The sequence below is a fragment of the Daucus carota genome, chromosome 6 (assembly GCF_001625215.2).
Source record: "Daucus carota subsp. sativus chromosome 6, DH1 v3.0, whole genome shotgun sequence".
NCBI classification, from domain to species: Eukaryota; Viridiplantae; Streptophyta; class Magnoliopsida; order Apiales; family Apiaceae; genus Daucus; species Daucus carota.
The window spans coordinates 40089509-40102980 of NC_030386.2; the positions used below are offsets into that span (position 1 = coordinate 40089509).

At 32.7% G+C, this 13472-nt stretch overlaps 1 long non-coding RNA gene across 1 annotated transcript; it reads left to right on the top strand.

Annotated features, from left to right (window-relative positions):
• Positions 1 to 1451: 1451 nt before the first annotated feature.
• On the top strand, positions 1452 to 11925 carry LOC135147350 (uncharacterized). The gene is made up of 3 exons (XR_010284895.1): positions 1452 to 2771; positions 4525 to 9110; positions 10864 to 11925. It is a non-coding gene; the product is annotated as an uncharacterized LOC135147350 (long non-coding RNA).
• Positions 11926 to 13472: the final 1547 nt, after the last annotated feature.

A 13472-nucleotide genomic window follows, 5' to 3' on the forward strand; every position in this document is an offset into this window, starting at 1 on the left:
ATTTTATGAATGTAATGTACTCTTTTTTTAAATTTTAATAAAATTTTCTTTCCTATTGTTCTAAATTTTTACTAAAACATTAATTTTATTAATTATTAATTAAATATTAATAGTCATAAATTAATTTTAAGTCTGATAAACGAAAGATAAGAAATAACAAAATCATTATTTTATAATAAAGTAGGTGATTCAAATTTTGGTGATCCAAATTGGATCAGTTTGGATTACTTTTTGGATCACCGCTAAAGGAGAATTTAAAATAATCTGCTCTAAATTTGAATTTTTGGATCTTTGACCACGCTGCTCGTCGAGGTGCAACATGATGCGTAGGTATATATTTTTTTCCATGTTAATGTACTGATTTGTTGTCTTTTTAGTGCAACTTGAACTAGTGCAATTAAATGTACAGATTTTTTTTTTTTTTTTTTTACGTCTGTATTACTATCACAGTATCACTTGAGATTCCTCACTTCTCTTTGAATTAAGTTCCATGGGTGTGTTATCCGTATTTCAGATGAACTTTTGAAGGTAAAACCTAAAAACACCTCACTTTAGCTTACTACTTTAACGATGAATACTTTTGATGCCACACTGATTTGCATCACCTAGAGCCTCTTAGTCTAACCTTCATCCTCTATTGCTCTATTGCCATAAAACAACTCATTTAACTAATTTGTCCACCTATCACACATCCCACCTCATTCAAACTCTACCATTTCTGCAATTTGCAAACAAAACAAAGTTGTACATCTTATCGCGATCAAATTCAATCATCCCAGTATCTGCCTCTACCCCTGCAACAATTTTTGTTCCAAGCTCCGGAGATAATCTGTGGCCAAGTTCTCCGCAACTACAAGTCAAATCGAAATTGAAGTCAAAAAGTCTTCATATAGTTCAAGAAAACTGTTCTTGGAAGTTTCGATTTTTCTACCAATTATGATGACGTGTTTGATCCCAAAGCGGTGAGTTGGTATCCGATTCCGCCGTGTGAAGATAAATTCTTCGTCTAGTTACCGTGTTATGACTTCGTGTGGAGTGGGAATGACAATGATCGTATACGATCGATTGTTAGTCGGATCATGCTTAACAATCCCGGGCGCGCCATTCTTCCAAATAAGATTGTCGAGTTTCAAGAAGCTTTTAGTTTTTTCGACAAGGTGCGATCTTTCCAATACATAAAATTTCATGATTATGGTTATGTGATTATTTATGGATTCACAGTATATATTATTATAGTGTGGCTCATAATTTTCATGATTAAGTATAATGGTGTGTGCTTGAATCTATTAGTGTATGTGTTGTTTTGTATCCTATTTTGTCATTTCTTGATCTATTTTGCCTGATTCGGAGGAGATTGGGTATATGTAATCATTTTTATATCATATGATTAGTTACATTTTTGAGTTTTGAATTCTCATTTTCGATTTTTAGTTTTCGTTAGTGTAATATCCCATATTATTAAATTCAGATTTGATTATTACAAATCTATTTGTCTAGATATTATTGTTGTCTCTAGTTGAATATTGATGTGATTATGTGAATAGTTGTATGTGATTATACTTGTTTTATGGATTAATATGGATTTTACAGATTTTGCGTCCTCCTTCTTTCTCTGATTCTGAGGATGGAATCCCTATAAGGGGGGTAGATTGTAATGACCCGGATTTTTAAAAATATTTTTTAATATTATAAATGATTTTCTTAAAAAGAAAGGAATAAGATTTAATATTTTATTACAGTTTAATGAGTTTTCAAGGTTTTATATTTAAACCCCGGATTATTGATAAATAATTGTATTTTCAAAACTGAATTTATATATTGTTTCGAAAATTCTAGATGATTATTATGTGAATATATGTGTGATGTGAGTAAGTGGTATTGGTGGATTTGTTGGTTAATTAATTATGGTTAATTATGAGTATTATATGATTAATATATGAATTTTTGTGAATTTTATATTATCTGGTTTATTGCGTTAACTGCTCATATGTGTTCGTATTTGAGAGATTTCAAGTTCTATATGCTCAGGAGAAAATATAGTTTATTTGGATATTTTCATATCGATTTATGGAATGTTAGATGATTTTATAATCAATTTACGGATTTAATTGCGTATATTTATATGTAATTATTAATTATTTGATTTCCGTAAAACCGTCCACTCGTAACGGTGTAGCAAATTTTCTTCCCGGAAGTTTCAACAAAACTCACCTTTAGCCTAATTTGAATATTCCGGACATTTTTCGTGTTTTGACTTTTTCGATCCGGAGTACGGTTTCCCCGGAGTCGGTCCGGCGGAGTTTTGCGGGTATTTTAATTGTTGATAATTATCCAGTTTGTCTCGATATACGTGAAAGCCAGATATTTTGATTATTATATTACTTTTTATCGATATACGTGCAAATGGGACCCCAGACCAATGATTGATTTAAAATGCCCCGTTTTGATGATTATCTCGAAAACCGGTACCGATTGGACCCCGCTTTATTAATATAAAGCTATTAAATACGTATTTTCATGTCATAAACGATCCAAAGGGGTACCAATTATTTGTATATATAAATAGACTTTTCTATAGCTGATTTTCACCCGTAAAATCATTTCACCAGTTTCTCTGCACGAATACCGAGAGAAACCGAGCGGTGTTCTTCGTGTTCTTCATAATCAAACGAAGATTTGAAGGCGTTATTGGAATCCGATGGAGGTGTATGAATAGTCAAAACGAAGCTCTCGACGCGTAGATTATAGTTTAATCATCAAAACAAGCGCAGGTATAACAGATTATTTATTTGGATTTTTACAAAATTCGAATTATATTATTTCAAAGGATGAGTTTTCGTAGATGATCTTGTGTGATTGTTTTGATGATTCCATGTTGTAGTACGTCTTTTCCTCGTCGTTTTGGTATATTATATGTTGAATTTCGAGTTCGGAATCATGGAGAAAAGTTGGTTTGATTCTTGAAGTGGTGTTCTTGAATGTTCTTGGAGGTTATGAATGTTCTTAATTCAAAAAGAGGCGTTTTTAATCTAGGAATTCTGCGTTGTTTTGGTTTATACCATTAGGAAGAGCGTTTCAAGAGGAATATGTTCATCTAATCAGATTTTGTGGGGGATTCACGGTTTAACTCGCCGGAGTTTATGAACACCGGCGGTGTTCTTGGACTTTCCGGCCAAAATCCGGCCAAAATACATGCTATTTACTGATTCTGATTATGGGAATGGGTTCCTGGTGGTGTGAACATCAAATCTGGAGTTTATGGGGAGTGGAGGACGCCGGATAATCGTTTTCCGGCGAGTTAGTGGGGTGGCCGACGGCAAATTGCTGTTTGGTCACCAATGTTACAAAGATGATGAAGTTTTAGTATTAAGGTTTTAAATCTTACAAAACAGCCCCTGTAACTTCTGAAAGTTACAGTTTTGACCCTGGCTGAAAGTTTTCAAAACTTTACACTTTAAACCTTTTTATTTTAATTTTCAAAAATTGTTTTTATTTAATTATTTTGATTCCAAAAATAGTTTTTAATTATTTCTTTATTCAAAAATAAATCTAAATTAGTTTATTAATTAATATTAATTAGTAATTAATTATTTTAATTGATCAATTAATTTAAATATTAATTGATTAATTAATTTAATTAGTTATTAATTGATTTTAATTGATTAATTATTTGGATTTAATTATCCTTTTTGATTTAAAAATTCCGAAAAATAGTTTCGAGCTTTGAAATATTTTTCTAAATTATTTCCAAGGCTCATCAGTTGTTTATAAATGATTTCAAGTCCAGTTTTGGGCATTCGGACTTGATTATTTATTCCAAAAGTGATTCTATTATCGATTTTAATTCCGAAAAATGTTTAAAAATTCTAGAAAATTGCCGAAAAATTATTTTTAACCCAAGACTTGATTTGATATCAGTTGGGGTGGGAAACCTTATGTGTAGTGTGTTGTCTTCTATTGATTGGATGTGTTATGTGTCGATTGGAGAGTGAGAAAACGGTTTTGAGCATATCTTTTGATCCGTAAGGCGGAATCGAGTAAAACGAAAGAGAGATGTAAGCTCATGGAGTCTAGTTTAATATGGCAAGATAATATGATCGAATCTAGAATGTGATTATATGTTACGTAATATGCAATATGTGTCAAGATGTGACTTGTTTGATGTGAATTGATAATTACGTGATATACGTGCTTATTCATGATAGATGATTTGTAAGACTGACATTGGAGAAGGACATATGGATTATAGGAATTGGAATTGATTGATTGGTTGTTGGACAGAATAGGATAACATGTGGATAGTCCTACAAATAGATGAGACGCTGTCAAATCATCGATAGGATTTATATGATAATTGATTTGTGATATGTTATGTGGAATATGACTTGACTATATGATAGAGTCAAAGCATGATTATGTGTTATGTGATAATTTTAAAGGGATATATAAGTGGGTATCGATATACGTGATATGTATATGCGATATATTGTTTAGTGACTATAGTATTATCTTATTCTCGTAAAGGATTTGGACGAGACGTGTACGCTCGAAGACGTCAGGAAGTCGAAATGGTATTGCAAAGCGAATAAGGGATGAATTGAGTAAGCGAAGCGATGTGGCGAATAGAGTATGGCTAGAGATGGTCTAGAAATTATGATATGAATAGATTGTGAAAGTGGAAAGATGAGGTTGAGCTATGAGACTGGAGTCAGATTTAAGGCAAGTATCCTTTACCCTTCTCTTGGATATCTTGCGAATATTCTGATCCATTCTTTTTATACCTGTTGGAAATATTCGTACCTCACTTTTTCATATTTGAAAGTGTATATATTTTATCCATCCTTTTCTAATTCTCAAAAATTCAGATAATTCCAGTTTTACAAATTAATTCGAAGTTCAGATTGTCATTGAAGCATGTGTTGCTCAGTGATAGTTAGAGCTTTGAATGAATTGGGATCTTCTTGATTATTCAACCCGCCATTGTCATGCTGGTTTAGCAGGCTAAATTCAGTTGCTTAGCCGATAATGGAGGATATTGAATAGTTAGGGATTTCCTGAACTATGATTTATGAAAGGATGGACTGTGACTTATGAAAAGTTTATTATCAAAGTTTGATTTGAAATTATTCAGTTGTTGATGATGATTATGATTATGTTCTGTTAATTTACATTGGTTTCATGAACTGAATTATAGAATTGGATTATTGTTTTTATATAAACATGTGGACCAGATGAGTGGTCAGACCAAATGAGTGGTCATGATAGGCCAATGAGTGCCTTGGATCCAGTGATAGAGCATGGCGGGGCCTGCTCGGGGTTAGGTATGACTGATCAGCATCCTAACCTTGGTTTTTAATTAAAATGTGATAGTCCAATTCAATAATTCTCTTGTGAAGGATTGAATTCCTCAGGTTTCTATTGCTGCAAGGTATTGTGATTCTTTTATACAATACCTGAATTTGTGAACTCAGGTTGAATCTTTTTATATCTTGAACTCGAGAATTTCTGCTATATCACTTCAGAACTTTCATTGTTATTATTACTTGCTGAGCATTGTTGCTCACTCTTGCTATTCTCTTTTAACCATTTCAGAAAGGATTAAAGATGAATGGCTAGTCTATGATTGCGAGTAAAGTTAAGGCTAGGCGAGGAGTCAGAGGTGTTAAGGATCCAGTGGTCGAGAAGTGTCCAGGAAGATTGATAAGGTTGATGCTAGCTCGAGTTGTGCTATTGAGATTCAGATGTAAGTCATAGCTGGAATAGTTGACAGTGATTCTTCTTATCGAAGATGATCTGATTTGGTAAGAGATGTTGTGTAATAATAGTGGTTGATTCTAATTTCAATACTGTAACCTGGAAGCGATCCTGTTGTTTTGGGGGTGAAGATGTTCTCTTTTAAATCTTTTATTTAACGTCTTTCAAATCTTTTATTAAATGTTTTCAAGTTTTAAATTATTTGGATTCATTATCTTTTAAAAAAAAAAAATACAGGATTTCAAAAGGGTTTAAAGATGGGTTTTATGTGGTGACGTCAGAATCCAGACCCCCGGATTCTCGGAGCGTCACAGTTGGTATCAGAGCAACAGGTTATTAGTATTTGAAATTAGAATATAGATCATTGTTATAGGTTTTCTAGAGAAGAATGTGGTGTAACCTCACATAGAGGTATGGTCGGACTATTTAGGAATAGTCTAGAGATGTGAGTGAAGCATAGAGTTTAGTTAGATGATCAAGTTAAGTGTGGATATCTAAAAAGATTAGGATTCTTAAGTTTAGACATATGATTTCTAGTATGTTGATTAATTGAGATGGTGAATTGTGGGAAAGGTCAGTATTAGACCTATATAGAAGAGTTTGATAGTGAATGATTGAGTTGAGAATGGTGAAAATGCAGAGTTCAGAGTATTCTGACTATACTGCATATTTGAAACCGGATTATCATATTGATTTGAGGATGATATAAATGCATGGTTCATAGTATATTGACCATGTTAGATATTTGGAAAAGGTATATTGTTTTTGTAATATATGGAAAGTTAGTGTAAGATATGAGTTGTATTGAATCAGAAGGAGAGATTTGTAGATAGAAGTTGATAGATGAGAAGTGCATGATAGAGAGTATGTGGAGTTGAGTCCGGTTATTAGAGGTGATGTCTGCGAGTAAGTTAGAACGTTAGTCCTCGACAACGATGTTTTAAGTTAAGCGGGACAAGGCGGGCCCATAACCCACAGGGCGACAATTCAGAAAATCGAAGATATGCTACGTGTGGTGCTATGGACTTCAAAGGCAACTGGGTGAAACATGAGAACGTGAACTACTTGGGCCAGACTTATTACGAACGATAACGTCTACGATGACATCTTACGAGGCTATTACGAGTCAAATCGATTGATTATCGAGAACGTTGAAAGGATGACATAAATCGAATATCGATTTCGTAAAGTAGAGTGGGAATTTGAGAAGACTTTGGCAATACCTCTCTTCAACTAAAGATTCTTTTGATTATATGTTTTTCATCAGTGAGTTATATGATATCATTTCAATAAACGAGATTTTCAATTTCTCAAATTCTAAGATGATAATGATATTGATCATTGGTGTGAGTTAGTATTGAATCAGTGTATGATAAAGGTGTGTTTATGAAAAGACAGTGAAATTCCTTGATATTATTCGATATTCTTTGATATCCCTTGATATTTTTTTCATATTTTTTTGATATCCCTTAATATTCGTTGATATTCGTTGATATTCTTTGAGACTTTATGATATTTTTTTTGATATCTTTTCGATGTTCCTTAATATATTCCTCGATATAACTTAACATTCCTTGATGCTCCTTGAGATTTCTTGGATTCTTTCCATCTGATTGGGATGAACAACCCTATGTATAGGGGACACAAGGTATACCTGTCTGTGTGATAGGAGTTGGATGGGACGCCATCACTTGTGTGTGTTGTGATTACAAGAAGGTTAACGACCTTTAGTAGTGTCTAATATGGACACGCAACATTAAGTTCATTTGATCGTATTGATCTCCCAGTCACTCTTGTATTCCAATGTGACCTATTTTGAAAATATCTTGTTCCTCCGAAATTCCCAAAGATTGATTCTTGGGAAATGAAGTTTGCAATTGTGAAGGTTTTGATTCTCCTATTTCTTTAACTTTGAAGGTATGCCAAAGTTAATCAAAGGTGGATGACGATGCGATATTACGAAGTGTGTACGTTTTAGTTTTCTTCGGGGGATTCCGGGGACGGAATCCTTATAAGGGGGGTAGAATGTAATATCCCATATTATTAAATTCAGATTTGATTATTACAAATCTATTTGTCTAGATATTATTGTTGTCTCTAGTTGAATATTGATGTGATTATGTGAATAGTTGTATGTGATTATACTTGTTTTATGGATTAATATGGATTTTACAGATTTTGCGTCCTCCTTCTTTCTCTGATTCTGAGGATGGAATCCCTATAAGGGGGGTAGATTGTAATGACCCGGATTTTTAAAAATATTTTTTAATATTATAAATGATTTTCTTAAAAAGAAAGGAATAAGATTTAATATTTTATTACAGTTTAATGAGTTTTCAAGGTTTTATATTTAAACCCCGGATTATTGATAAATAATTGTATTTTCAAAACTGAATTTATATATTGTTTCGAAAATTCTAGATGATTATTATGTGAATATATGTGTGATGTGAGTAAGTGGTATTGGTGGATTTGTTGGTTAATTAATTATGGTTAATTATGAGTATTATATGATTAATATATGAATTTTTGTGAATTTTATATTATCTGGTTTATTGCGTTAACTGCTCATATGTGTTCGTATTTGAGAGATTTCAAGTTCTATATGCTCAGGAGAAAATATAGTTTATTTGGATATTTTCATATCGATTTATGGAATGTTAGATGATTTTATAATCAATTTACGGATTTAATTGCGTATATTTATATGTAATTATTAATTATTTGATTTCCGTAAAACCGTCCACTCGTAACGGTGTAGCAAATTTTCTTCCCGGAAGTTTCAACAAAACTCACCTTTAGCCTAATTTGAATATTCCGGACATTTTTCGTGTTTTGACTTTTTCGATCCGGAGTACGGTTTCCCCGGAGTCGGTCCGGCGGAGTTTTGCGGGTATTTTAATTGTTGATAATTATCCAGTTTGTCTCGATATACGTGAAAGCCAGATATTTTGATTATTATATTACTTTTTATCGATATACGTGCAAATGGGACCCCAGACCAATGATTGATTTAAAATGCCCCGTTTTGATGATTATCTCGAAAACCGGTACCGATTGGACCCCGCTTTATTAATATAAAGCTATTAAATACGTATTTTCATGTCATAAACGATCCAAAGGGGTACCAATTATTTGTATATATAAATAGACTTTTCTATAGCTGATTTTCACCCGTAAAATCATTTCACCAGTTTCTCTGCACGAATACCGAGAGAAACCGAGCGGTGTTCTTCGTGTTCTTCATAATCAAACGAAGATTTGAAGGCGTTATTGGAATCCGATGGAGGTGTATGAATAGTCAAAACGAAGCTCTCGACGCGTAGATTATAGTTTAATCATCAAAACAAGCGCAGGTATAACAGATTATTTATTTGGATTTTTACAAAATTCGAATTATATTATTTCAAAGGATGAGTTTTCGTAGATGATCTTGTGTGATTGTTTTGATGATTCCATGTTGTAGTACGTCTTTTCCTCGTCGTTTTGGTATATTATATGTTGAATTTCGAGTTCGGAATCATGGAGAAAAGTTGGTTTGATTCTTGAAGTGGTGTTCTTGAATGTTCTTGGAGGTTATGAATGTTCTTAATTCAAAAAGAGGCGTTTTTAATCTAGGAATTCTGCGTTGTTTTGGTTTATACCATTAGGAAGAGCGTTTCAAGAGGAATATGTTCATCTAATCAGATTTTGTGGGGGATTCACGGTTTAACTCGCCGGAGTTTATGAACACCGGCGGTGTTCTTGGACTTTCCGGCCAAAATCCGGCCAAAATACATGCTATTTACTGATTCTGATTATGGGAATGGGTTCCTGGTGGTGTGAACATCAAATCTGGAGTTTATGGGGAGTGGAGGACGCCGGATAATCGTTTTCCGGCGAGTTAGTGGGGTGGCCGACGGCAAATTGCTGTTTGGTCACCAATGTTACAAAGATGATGAAGTTTTAGTATTAAGGTTTTAAATCTTACAAAACAGCCCCTGTAACTTCTGAAAGTTACAGTTTTGACCCTGGCTGAAAGTTTTCAAAACTTTACACTTTAAACCTTTTTATTTTAATTTTCAAAAATTGTTTTTATTTAATTATTTTGATTCCAAAAATAGTTTTTAATTATTTCTTTATTCAAAAATAAATCTAAATTAGTTTATTAATTAATATTAATTAGTAATTAATTATTTTAATTGATCAATTAATTTAAATATTAATTGATTAATTAATTTAATTAGTTATTAATTGATTTTAATTGATTAATTATTTGGATTTAATTATCCTTTTTGATTTAAAAATTCCGAAAAATAGTTTCGAGCTTTGAAATATTTTTCTAAATTATTTCCAAGGCTCATCAGTTGTTTATAAATGATTTCAAGTCCAGTTTTGGGCATTCGGACTTGATTATTTATTCCAAAAGTGATTCTATTATCGATTTTAATTCCGAAAAATGTTTAAAAATTCTAGAAAATTGCCGAAAAATTATTTTTAACCCAAGACTTGATTTGATATCAGTTGGGGTGGGAAACCTTATGTGTAGTGTGTTGTCTTCTATTGATTGGATGTGTTATGTGTCGATTGGAGAGTGAGAAAACGGTTTTGAGCATATCTTTTGATCCGTAAGGCGGAATCGAGTAAAACGAAAGAGAGATGTAAGCTCATGGAGTCTAGTTTAATATGGCAAGATAATATGATCGAATCTAGAATGTGATTATATGTTACGTAATATGCAATATGTGTCAAGATGTGACTTGTTTGATGTGAATTGATAATTACGTGATATACGTGCTTATTCATGATAGATGATTTGTAAGACTGACATTGGAGAAGGACATATGGATTATAGGAATTGGAATTGATTGATTGGTTGTTGGACAGAATAGGATAACATGTGGATAGTCCTACAAATAGATGAGACGCTGTCAAATCATCGATAGGATTTATATGATAATTGATTTGTGATATGTTATGTGGAATATGACTTGACTATATGATAGAGTCAAAGCATGATTATGTGTTATGTGATAATTTTAAAGGGATATATAAGTGGGTATCGATATACGTGATATGTATATGCGATATATTGTTTAGTGACTATAGTATTATCTTATTCTCGTAAAGGATTTGGACGAGACGTGTACGCTCGAAGACGTCAGGAAGTCGAAATGGTATTGCAAAGCGAATAAGGGATGAATTGAGTAAGCGAAGCGATGTGGCGAATAGAGTATGGCTAGAGATGGTCTAGAAATTATGATATGAATAGATTGTGAAAGTGGAAAGATGAGGTTGAGCTATGAGACTGGAGTCAGATTTAAGGCAAGTATCCTTTACCCTTCTCTTGGATATCTTGCGAATATTCTGATCCATTCTTTTTATACCTGTTGGAAATATTCGTACCTCACTTTTTCATATTTGAAAGTGTATATATTTTATCCATCCTTTTCTAATTCTCAAAAATTCAGATAATTCCAGTTTTACAAATTAATTCGAAGTTCAGATTGTCATTGAAGCATGTGTTGCTCAGTGATAGTTAGAGCTTTGAATGAATTGGGATCTTCTTGATTATTCAACCCGCCATTGTCATGCTGGTTTAGCAGGCTAAATTCAGTTGCTTAGCCGATAATGGAGGATATTGAATAGTTAGGGATTTCCTGAACTATGATTTATGAAAGGATGGACTGTGACTTATGAAAAGTTTATTATCAAAGTTTGATTTGAAATTATTCAGTTGTTGATGATGATTATGATTATGTTCTGTTAATTTACATTGGTTTCATGAACTGAATTATAGAATTGGATTATTGTTTTTATATAAACATGTGGACCAGATGAGTGGTCAGACCAAATGAGTGGTCATGATAGGCCAATGAGTGCCTTGGATCCAGTGATAGAGCATGGCGGGGCCTGCTCGGGGTTAGGTATGACTGATCAGCATCCTAACCTTGGTTTTTAATTAAAATGTGATAGTCCAATTCAATAATTCTCTTGTGAAGGATTGAATTCCTCAGGTTTCTATTGCTGCAAGGTATTGTGATTCTTTTATACAATACCTGAATTTGTGAACTCAGGTTGAATCTTTTTATATCTTGAACTCGAGAATTTCTGCTATATCACTTCAGAACTTTCATTGTTATTATTACTTGCTGAGCATTGTTGCTCACTCTTGCTATTCTCTTTTAACCATTTCAGAAAGGATTAAAGATGAATGACTAGTCTATGATTGCGAGTAAAGTTAAGGCTAGGCGAGGAGTCAGAGGTGTTAAGGATCCAGTGGTCGAGAAGTGTCCAGGAAGATTGATAAGGTTGATGCTAGCTCGAGTTGTGCTATTGAGATTCAGATGTAAGTCATAGCTGGAATAGTTGACAGTGATTCTTCTTATCGAAGATGATCTGATTTGGTAAGAGATGTTGTGTAATAATAGTGGTTGATTCTAATTTCAATACTGTAACCTGGAAGCGATCCTGTTGTTTTGGGGGTGAAGATGTTCTCTTTTAAATCTTTTATTTAACGTCTTTCAAATCTTTTATTAAATGTTTTCAAGTTTTAAATTATTTGGATTCATTATCTTTTAAAAAAAAAAAATACAGGATTTCAAAAGGGTTTAAAGATGGGTTTTATGTGGTGACGTCAGAATCCAGACCCCCGGATTCTCGGAGCGTCACAGTTGGTATCAGAGCAACAGGTTATTAGTATTTGAAATTAGAATATAGATCATTGTTATAGGTTTTCTAGAGAAGAATGTGGTGTAACCTCACATAGAGGTATGGTCGGACTATTTAGGAATAGTCTAGAGATGTGAGTGAAGCATAGAGTTTAGTTAGATGATCAAGTTAAGTGTGGATATCTAAAAAGATTAGGATTCTTAAGTTTAGACATATGATTTCTAGTATGTTGATTAATTGAGATGGTGAATTGTGGGAAAGGTCAGTATTAGACCTATATAGAAGAGTTTGATAGTGAATGATTGAGTTGAGAATGGTGAAAATGCAGAGTTCAGAGTATTCTGACTATACTGCATATTTGAAACCGGATTATCATATTGATTTGAGGATGATATAAATGCATGGTTCATAGTATATTGACCATGTTAGATATTTGGAAAAGGTATATTGTTTTTGTAATATATGGAAAGTTAGTGTAAGATATGAGTTGTATTGAATCAGAAGGAGAGATTTGTAGATAGAAGTTGATAGATGAGAAGTGCATGATAGAGAGTATGTGGAGTTGAGTCCGGTTATTAGAGGTGATGTCTGCGAGTAAGTTAGAACGTTAGTCCTCGACAACGATGTTCCCCGGTCATCTTGCATGTCCGACGGTTAGATAATAAGCTTTCTTGAATGAAAGAATTATCACGGTGAACTGCAGATTCATATTGTTGAGATTCATTCTCATTTTCAAAAAAAAAAAAAAAAAATGTACAGATTTTTTGAAATTACATTTTTGCCTTTATAAATAATTGCTGGCAGTTGTAAACGCAACCCTTGAATTTTTTAATTTTTATTAATATAACAATATTTCAAAAAGTTAAAATAGTTTTGCAAAAAATTATTCTAGAATGGAATATTAACGAAATAAACACTTAATTTAATATCATGATTCTATATAAACAGATTTTTATATTTTAACATCCTCATTTGGATATGAAATTTTAATATATACTTTTAAATTTTAAATGATTTTTATGTATAAATTTTCAAACACAATACATCCTCTAGTTTGAGTTGTTATG